Source organism: Danio rerio, chromosome 21 (assembly GCF_052040795.2).
Source record: "Danio rerio strain M-AB ecotype USA chromosome 21, GRCz13ab, whole genome shotgun sequence".
Classification (NCBI taxonomy): domain Eukaryota; kingdom Metazoa; phylum Chordata; class Actinopteri; order Cypriniformes; family Danionidae; genus Danio; species Danio rerio.
The window spans coordinates 9,922,515-9,932,612 of record NC_141041.1 but is presented as its reverse complement, the minus strand read 5'-3'; the positions used below and the strand labels follow the sequence as shown (position 1 = coordinate 9,932,612).

Sequence of the window (10,098 nt, the reverse complement as noted above, 5' to 3'; positions counted from 1 at the left end):
AGACAGTCCAGCTGTAGTCTATGTGATATATATCTTCCTCCGCTAAATTTTAAGGATTTATTTTGCTTTCAAACTTGCACAGATACCTGCTATTTTTCAAACTTGCACAGATACCTGCTGTTTTCAACAATCATTTATAGCATCTTTGTAAACAATGACACAAGACAAAGGTAGAACTGCATTTTTGGAACTTCTAAATTGTAGTTCTGTATAAACATGTTTGTAATGTGTATCATTTAAAGTAGTTTTGATTACTTTGTAGTAGTTGGGGTACTTGAACTGGAATTTGAGTCCAACTTCGCCCCTGTTGAACTTTGACTTCATACTCGACTGGTCAAAGACTAGAGGTCTGCAGTTTAAGTTCAAGTGGACTAACACTTCGATGTATCTTTCATAGATCACATTTTTGTAAACAACGACACAAGACTAAGGTAGAACGGCACTTTTCTTTATAAAAATATTTGTAATGTGCATCATTTAAAGTAGTTTTGATTTCTTTTGTAGAGTTGAGGTACTTGAACTTGGACTCGATCCCAACTTTGCACCTGTTGAACTTTGACTAGCTCTTATACTCAACTGGTCAAGGACTTGAGGTGTTGACTTGAACTTGACAAAGGTGAACTCAACCCCAAAATAATTCCTTTCTGCAGTTTAAGTTCTAATGGACTAACACTTCTGTGTATCTTTCATAGATCACATTTTTGTTTTGGGTTGGTTTTTGACTGCACACAGTGAAGAGATGAACACCTCCGGTGATATCTTCTACAATGATGAATCAAACTCTTCTGATCTCAATAGCACCGAAGAGGATTTTACCTTAGCAACATCTGCAGAAAATGGCATCATTATTCTGTTATGTTTTCCCACAAACCTTTATGTGATTTGGCTTATATTGAGAGGAAGAGGTAACCGACTTGCAGCAGAGTTCTTCAGTCTCAACCTCGCTGTGTGTGAAACTCTTTTTGGAATTCAATCTGTCTTTAAGTTTCTCAGTTTTAAAGCTGGAGACTTTTTGACAGCTGCAAGTTTTTTAAATTTACTAGCCATCACAGCTCGTCCTCTGTTTCAATGTATGATCTGTGTTGAGCGTTACCTGGCAGTGGTTCATCCTGTCACCTTTCTGAAATACAAACCACTTAGATATAAAATGATCTGCTGTGTCATTGCCTGGGTTATTATTTTTGCCTCCTGTGGGATTAATTTTGTGACTCACGCTTTCCTAATAGATTTGTTTTTTATTTTCCTTTTGGTACATTTTCCCTCTTGCTCTCTGCTATGTTCTTCTGCTGTGTGGCTGTTCTCAGAGCTCTGAAGCAGTCTGGACCAGGAGAGAGAAGAGAGGAGGAAAACCACATGAAAAGAAGAGCATTTTATCTCATTTTAATATCTACCATGACCATGCTTGTTATATTTTTCCCCTATATTATTTTATTAACTATTTCCCATTTGTTTGATGATGGAAATTTCATATATATTGCTTTTGTTTGTTTTGTTTTTGCTGGTTTGGTGCAGCCTCTTCTCTTTCTCTACCGGGTCAGGAAACTGCCATTCATTAAGTGTCAGTCATTGTAGTTGAATTATTATTAGGAAGTCTTTATAGTCTGTATCTGCTGCCCAACTGCATTATTAAAATACAAGATTTAGGTCAAGACACATTTAGATTAGTGGTTAGTTAGGTTATACTGTTAAAAAATAAAGTTTTTTTATTTGCATTAATGGTTCCATCAAGAACCAACCATCATAAAACCTTTCAGCTCTACAAGAGATCAAAAGAGTTCAAAAAGTACTTCACATTTTTCTTTGCACCAAGTAAGGAAAAAACATATAATTGAACCTTTTTTTTAAATGAATGTTAATTTTCAAGAATGTACGTTATTAGTAGTAATTGATATTTGAAATCGAATAAAACTTTTAAATTTAGGACTGTATGTGTCTTATTTTATTATCCCTCACTTTTTTTCATTATATATGCTTCCGCTAGGGGCCATTTTAAGAAGTCATGGGGTGTCTTTCCATTTTTATGCTGACTACAGCCAGATTTACTTACCTATTAAGAGGAACGACCCTCTCGCACTTAGTACTTTACTAAGGTGCTTGGACGAGATCAAAATATGGCTGTCCCACAATTTTTTTTTATCGTTAAATGAGGATAAAACAGAGGTCATTGTCTTCAGCCCTACTGAAAACGTTCAGGCCTCTTGCCTAGATTTGGGCTGCTTATCTGCCTTCAGATCACCCCGTGTCCGCAATCTGGGTGTCATCTTTGATGAGTCATTGAAACTCGACAAACAGATCAGTTTGGTTATTGGCTCTAGTTTTTATCAACTACGTCTGCTGTCTAAAGCAGGGGCGGACTGGGACTAAAAATCAGCCCTGGCACTGTAGCCACACCAGCCCTCATTACCACACTGACACAGCCCCATTCACTGACACGCACATTCACTACTTATATTGGTGTACAGATGGTGAAATAATATAAGCAGTACCATCTGTAATATATTTTAATGTTTAATGTAATATATAATATTTAATCTGTAATATATTTTAATATTTAAACATTTAATATATATGACTGGAACAAAAACAACCCATTTATAACAAATTTATACATACAGTCATTTCATTCCACAGTAAAATGAACCACCAACTTGTGAGGGAAAAATTCACACAGAAACACCAACTGACCCAGCTGAGGCTTGAACCATCGACCTTCTTGCTGTGAGACAACAGAGCTACCCACTGCATTGCCCCCTTTCGAGACCATTTCAGTTAATTTTATGCATTTGGCAGTATCTGATTTTTATTTATTTTTTTGCTTTCTCTGAGTTCTTCGGCACCACCTTTCCTTTTTTACGGTCCATCTCTGACAATTAGCTTGTGTTGCACTTACTGTTTAAATGACATTCTTGCCAGATTTTAATTGCGTCCGTGTAACCTCTGATTGGGTCGGGCCATCTCGAAACAAGACGGCCATTGCCGATTGGGCCAATACTTAACATTTATTATTATTATTACTTTTATCATCATCATCATCATCATCAAAAAAAAATGTATTAAAAAATAGCATTCCGGCCCACATTTAAAAAATGGTCCGGCCCTTCTGGCATTTGCCAGAATTGCCAGATGGCCAGTCCGCCCCTGGTCTAAAGTTAAACACTTTTTAAATCCCACCACTCTAGAGATGGCTGTCCACGCATTCATTACATCACAGTTAGATTACTACAATGCACTTTACTGTGGCATGTCAAAATCCCAGGTTTCTCGCCTTCAGCTGGTCCAAAACGCTGCTGCTAGATTTATATGTAATTGCTGAAAATTTGACCACATTACCCCTCTTCTAAGAGGTCTTCATTGGCTGCCTGTGAAATTCAGAATTGATTGTAAAGTGTTTTTACTGGTTTATAAATCCCTCCATAATCTAGCCCCATCCTTTCTCGCAGAGCTGCTTCATCCTTACACTCCTGTGAGATCTTTTAGGTTGAGTGAGCAGAATCTTCTGTCAGTTCCACAGTCTAGGCGGAAACGTAGAGGGGACGGAGCTTTCTCTGTGGCAGGTCCTCGGTTGTGGAACACCTTGCCCCTAGAGATTAGAATGGTTCCATCTTTATCCATTTTTAAATCACTTCTTAAAAATTACCTTTTTAGCTTGGCTTTTTAAGATTATTTTAATAGTTCACTCTACTGCTAATTTTTTTTTTACATTTTTACAGATGTTTTGCTTGCTTTAATTCTGTTTTCTATTCTGTCTTTTTTTATTTTATTTTGTCTTTTGTACAGCACTCTGGTCAGTCTTGTGACTGCTTTTAAATGTGCTTTATAAATAAATGAACTTGAACTTGAACTTTTTTATTTTGTTGGTTGATTATTGCCAGAATCTGCTGTAGGCTGAGATTTTGACACACTTCACTAAACAAATATTTGAGTATCTTTTTTTGCACATTTTGTGATATGGCTGTAATAATGGAAAGACGTTGGGGTTAAACCTTACCAAATGATTCATTCATGTCAAACATATATTTACATGTTAAACAAATAATACAACATTCAAATATGCAGAATTTCATGCATTAATGTTGACAGTCCTTCAGTTTAGATACTGGAGCATTTAATTAAGTCGTTTCCTAAGTGTTGTTTAACGAAGATATTTTTTTCAATAACTTACTTCTAATTTTGTCTTTAATTGGTTTTGACTTTGCCATAAGGATAGTACATATTTCATTGTTTTGCGAGATACTACAGTTAAGCCCAAAGTGCAATTTAAAGGCTTAACTACAGCATAGTTTAGCATGATTAGGAAAGTCGATTGACAGTTGTGATTTGTTCTGTTGACAGTTAGAGGGGAAAAAAATAATTTCCTAATGCTGCGTTCACACCAGACGCGGAATGCGCAGATAAATTGCGCTATTAGCGTGTAAATACCCGAGTGAATATTTAAGTTTACTTTCTTCATTTGCGTGTCAAATCCGTTTCATTCGCGTGTCAAATTCACTTCAGAATGGACGCGGATTCGCGTGATGGGCAGGGCTTCTGTCTGCCTGGTGACTCCAGAAACTGAACCTGGATGATGGAGGCTTTCAGCGGTGCTTCTGACTGAGCCAAGCCCAGTTTGATGACTTGTTGTTGGTGTCGCCTGGAGGATTTCCCCCTGGGCACCATCAATAGGTTCAACGTCACATTCACGCCCCCACAAGAGCAAGCTTCTGATTGGTTAACACTGCGCGAATGTCCGCTGAAGTTCAGATTTTAGAACTCGAGCGATTCGCACGTCAAACGCTCAATTCGCCCCGCGCCATTCGCGTGTATCACGCCATTCGCGTCACTCGCCGCCGCGTCATTCGCTCATATAGCGCCGCAGGATGTCTATTCGTGCATTTGCATTGACTTAACATGTAAATCACTCACGCTTGACGCGCGTTCCGCGTCTGGTGTGAATGCAGCATCAGAGGGCTAATAAAATTGACTCTAAAAATTTGTACTTTTTAAAATATTATTTATAGGTGTTGCTGTAGAGTCCCACCAGTGACGATATACAGCCACATTGCACTGCTACGAGTGTGATATCTAAATGACAGTTTAACGGCATAATCGGGTATATAAAAAAATCAAACATTGAGAGTCTCAAGATCCTTTTGTATAAGGAACTACTTTCTTCCGCCATTCATTCACATCCCCAGCTGACGAAACTGTTACTAATTCACACCAACGTCACTTTAGATCTAGTATTTAAATGAATCTCTAGTGTATCGTCTAAAGTGTTGGCAAAACAGGTGATTTTGCTGACATTTTAGGCTGAACGGCATGAAATACCAGCTCAGTCTGCAGATATTTCCCAGTATTTCTCTGTTGCAATCGGGAGATCACAATAGTAAACGCCAAAAAAAGCCAAAGCAACACAAACACTACCAGATTACTGTTGTGTTTGCGATAATGAAAAACACTAAACACATGCAGGCATTTATTCTTTTTTTCTGTTTACAGATGTGGATGGACAACGTCAACCGTCTTTAATCTGCTCAATGACAAGCTAATGGAATGTCTCTCAGAAATTGTAAATATTTAAAAATAGGGACTATCCTCATAAATAAACGGCATAGTTGCAATCTAAACAACTACATTCTCTACTTAAAAAAGCCTCAAAAGTATATTATGTTGTCCAACAGCAGCAATATTTGACACACAGTAGAATCTCTGCTTGTTGCTGTATGTGGGCGGATTGATACACAAAGGTGAAGGGTGAACAGACTGGATGAGTGCTGTTATTTGCAGAATATTGTACATCTATCACCCAATTAAATTCAAGAACCAGACAAAACTGTTGTGCATTTTTTTATATTTATTGGTTGTATTTACATATTTAGTTTTTGCTTAAAAAAAAAAAAAAAAGGTTAAGAGAGAAATTTTATTTGTTCATAACCAGCTGCTTTTCAAGCCAGGTCAATATTATGGTAGATAATCATTTATCAATCATATTTAATAGGAAAAAGTGCTCATAAACCTCTAAAGCATATTGTGTTTCTGTTGGGAAAGTGCTGCTTGATCAATCATATCTGTTATTTTAGTATGATTTGTTGTGCCTAATGTGATATGTTTGTACATTATTTTTCATCATTTAGTCAACCTCTAGATGGATTATTATTAAAAGCAAGGGGTCATTTGGGTATGTAAGGAAAACCTTTACTAGCATATTATTACCATTACCCTGAATGACTTTTGTTTTTCATTAATTACGGAAATGTTTACTAGCTGCTTTAGAACAATCTATGCTTGAATACAATTTTTTTAAAGCAAATATGTTGTCACAAAGTATTTGCATGTTTGGTTTTATAGATGCAGAACCGATATTAAAGTGAAAGTTCATCTGGTTAACACATCAAATTCAGACAGTCCAGCTGTAAGTCACTAGATGTAACTTTTACACTTATCTAATTGGAGAAATAATTGCACAAATTGTACTGTAGAAGACAGAATCAAGGTAAAAAGCTGATGTGGATTGTTTTGTCTGAAGAATATTATGTTAGAACATTTAAAACATTTCTATATGTACTATTCGAATATTTAGCCTCTAATTTAAAAAACAAAAAGATGATAAAGAGCTATTTAAATGAAGTTCTCCTGCTAACACTTGTGTCTCCTTCATAGATCACAGTTGTGTGTTGATGTGACTGCACACAGTGAAGAGATGAACATCTCTACTGCTGGATCAAATTCTTCTTTTAACTCCTGTTACAGTGACACAGTGTTGGACAATTGTTTTTCAGTAATCTCAGACATCGTGGTTGTTCTATTAGATCTGCCAATAAACTTCTATGTGATCTGGCTGATAGTGAGAGGAACAGGCAATGGACTTGCGGCAGAGTTTTTCAGTCTGAATCATTCCGTCTCTGAGATCATCTTATGTGTGGAAGCTCTATTAAATGATTTCATTTATGATGATGAAATTCACAACACGATTGTGCTTTTCTTTGATGGACTGACCACCACCTGTCGTCCTCTGTTTCAGTGTGTGATGTGTGTTGAGCGTTACCTGGCAGTGCTTCATCCTGTAACTTTTCTGAAGCACAAACCTCTCCGATATAAAGTGATCTGCTGTGTTATTGTCTGGGTTGCAAGCTTTGTCTCTGGTGGTTTTAATATCATTCCATCATTGTCCAACTCAACATACTTTGTTTGTTTGTTTGTACAGTTCCTCCTCTTTTTCTTCATCCAGCTGTTTTGTCTTGTTGCTGTTCTCAGAGCTCTGAAGCAGTCAGGACCAGGAGAGAGAAACAAAAAGAAAGAGGAAAACCCCATGAAGAGAAAAGCGTTTCATATCATTTTAATAAGCACCGTGACCATGCTCGTCATGTATGCCTCTTATGTATCTGTAATAGCTGTATTTAGCTCAGGAAGAGGTCCTGAAAGCATCTCATCTATTGGCTTTGCTTGTTTTACTCTTGCTGGTTTGGTGCAGCCTGTTCTCTTTCTCTACCGAATGAGAAAGCTGCCTTTTATCAAATATCAGTAATTCTACTAAATCTATCATCAAGTAGTGTCAAAACATGTCAAAAATGCTAATTGAGTTGATGTCCATTTGACATTGACCAGCTTTTTGACCACCAAAATAAGGTAGTATATTATATGTGACGTCATATGAATTGGTAGTCTATGGGCTTTATTGTACATCCGGCGCAATAAGGTACAAGATGTGTTTAACGAGATTTGCTGCTATTTTCAGACCAACGCAACCCTAATTTTCACATTTTGGGTCATGTTGTTTAAATAACAAATCCATTTGTGCCACTTTGGACTCATCGGTGTACTGGTCTAGAAAGGATGTGTGTTAGGGCACGTTGTTGGTGCATTGCTATTTTGAGGAACTAAAATAGACTGCACAATTGACCAGTCAAAAGTCCAGCGCAGAGCGTTAGTTGTGTGCCTTAAATGCGTACAAAGCAATACACAAATAGCTTTACAAGTGAAAAAGAATTAAAGGATTGAAATGTTACAAAATTATTATTTTCTACATAAATATAAAAACCACTACATCCATGCATCCTTCACCTCGAGGGGCTTTTTTTCAGTTTATTAATGACAATTTGCTTTTGTATAATGTTATTATTATAAGCAGTATTATTTAGTATATGCATATTTATATTTTTGTAATAAAACAAGCTTAGATTTGTCCACCTGTCAGGTTTTGAAGACGTCTGCATCACCATATAAGGCATACGAATAGGACGTGTGTTTGAATATAACTTAGTTGTTTGAACACACTTTATTATTATTGTTCATTTATTTGTTTGCTGAAAATTAAAACTTAATTCAGAAACAGTTTTGAAACCAATCTTTGCGCTTAACAAACGAAATTAAATTTGTAGCTAATGGATGTCTTTAGTGGAAGAGCATTTCCAGCATTTCCTTTTCCATGAAAATAAAGAAGAGAAAGCAAAGAGGCAGATTGGAGGAGGCTCATTCTTTATCCTCGCGCTACAGATCGTCTGTTTTCCTATTAGTGAAGCCTTCAGTTTTTCGACTTATAAAGCCCGCCATGTAAATAGAAATGCGCAACGGAGCGACTCAACAGACTCTTAAAGAGAATGAGAGACTCTGATTGATTTAATGCTTTTTATGCTCAAAACACAATCATAACTCATTAAGAGAATATGCTCAACCCTGTTAGACCATGCGCAGAGCATATTTTACCACCTTTAAAATAGCAAAAGTGGATTCGGATACACCTTTAATGCTTTTGCGCCCTGCACTTTAGACATTGCGCCTAGACCTTTAAAATAGAGCCCTATGTGGTTGAGTTGAGGGTCATTTCTTCAATAAATTATGTTATATAATTTGGGCTTTCTTGGGTGTCCTTCTTTTTTGTCCTTGTGAGCCCCAGGGTGTATCACTATAAGAAATCTTTTATTCATCTGAAAACTTTAATTTTGAATTACAAATTTACACTGGAGAGCAGAGGTGTGGACCTACAATGGTCTCACAGTTCGGTTCGGTTACAATTATCATGCCATCGTTTCGGTTTAATTCAATATCTCAGTGCATTGACAATGCTTTCCATACACAGTTTTATATTGGGGGTGGGGGGAGGTATAACAAGCTGTCTGTATAAACACACACACACACAAAGACACACAGCACCAAGCAAGCAACACACAGCATCACGCTCTCTCTCATCCACACACATAAGCACACACACACGCATGCTTGCTCGCTCGGGAGCGATATTGTTAGACCATCTGCTCCCGTTCAAATTACACCAGAGTTACCGACCTCTCCCGCGCTTTATTCAGAAATGTATTCCCAAGGCGCAAGAAATTGTGCACAGTTTCTGCGGTTTTAAGTAGTTGGAGCATTGTAAATACTCGCACTACGGTATTTCATGCCGTTCAGCTACGACGACATAGCGCATATGAGATAAATGACGTCAGTACATAATAACCGGTTATGATTATTACTGCACCAATACTGGATTGTCCGCGTCTGCATCACAGTGCACCGAAGAAACAATTAATTTTGACACCCCTACTGGATAGTATATATCACTACAGTGCATGTGAATTACCTTGATGTCAAAATGACATGAAATTGACATCTAACATTGGCATCAAAAAACAATTTCAGGACTGTCCTGTAAGCGATTTTTGATGTGTTTTTGATGCCAGTGATAGATATCAATTTGATGTCATTTTGACATTGAGGTAGCCAAATTGATTGCTCTTTAGGTGTTATTGGACATGTTTTTGATGTTGTTTTGACATCAAGGTTACTTTTTATAGGCAATCCATATTTCTTTTAAAACATTGTGCAATTATGATTTACACAGGTGAGGTGAGTGGGCTTCACAAACCACCTGTAGGATATTCTCTCCAACATCAAGTTATGATTAAATAACCTCTTTTTATAGATATAAAATAGTTTGACAACAAGCAGGAAATGTCCATGGGCCAATGAGATTACCACATTAAAATGGTCTATATGCAGGACAAACCGATTTAGAAATTATTTTAGAAAAGTAGCCATTAGGTCATTAAATGAGTCTAGCGGGGAGGAAGACGCACCTAAAAATAATGTATTGGATGTTGTGTTGTAATATCTTGGTAATGTGTA

The 10,098-nt window shown here is 37.0% G+C and overlaps 1 long non-coding RNA gene across 1 annotated transcript; it reads left to right on the top strand.

The window, feature by feature from the left end:
* Window positions 1–6,327: 6,327 nt before the first annotated feature.
* Window positions 6,328–9,861, top strand: LOC147838760 (uncharacterized). Its single transcript, XR_015520004.1, has 3 exons — window positions 6,328–6,391; window positions 6,640–9,414; window positions 9,627–9,861. It is a non-coding gene; the product is annotated as an uncharacterized LOC147838760 (long non-coding RNA).
* Window positions 9,862–10,098: the final 237 nt, after the last annotated feature.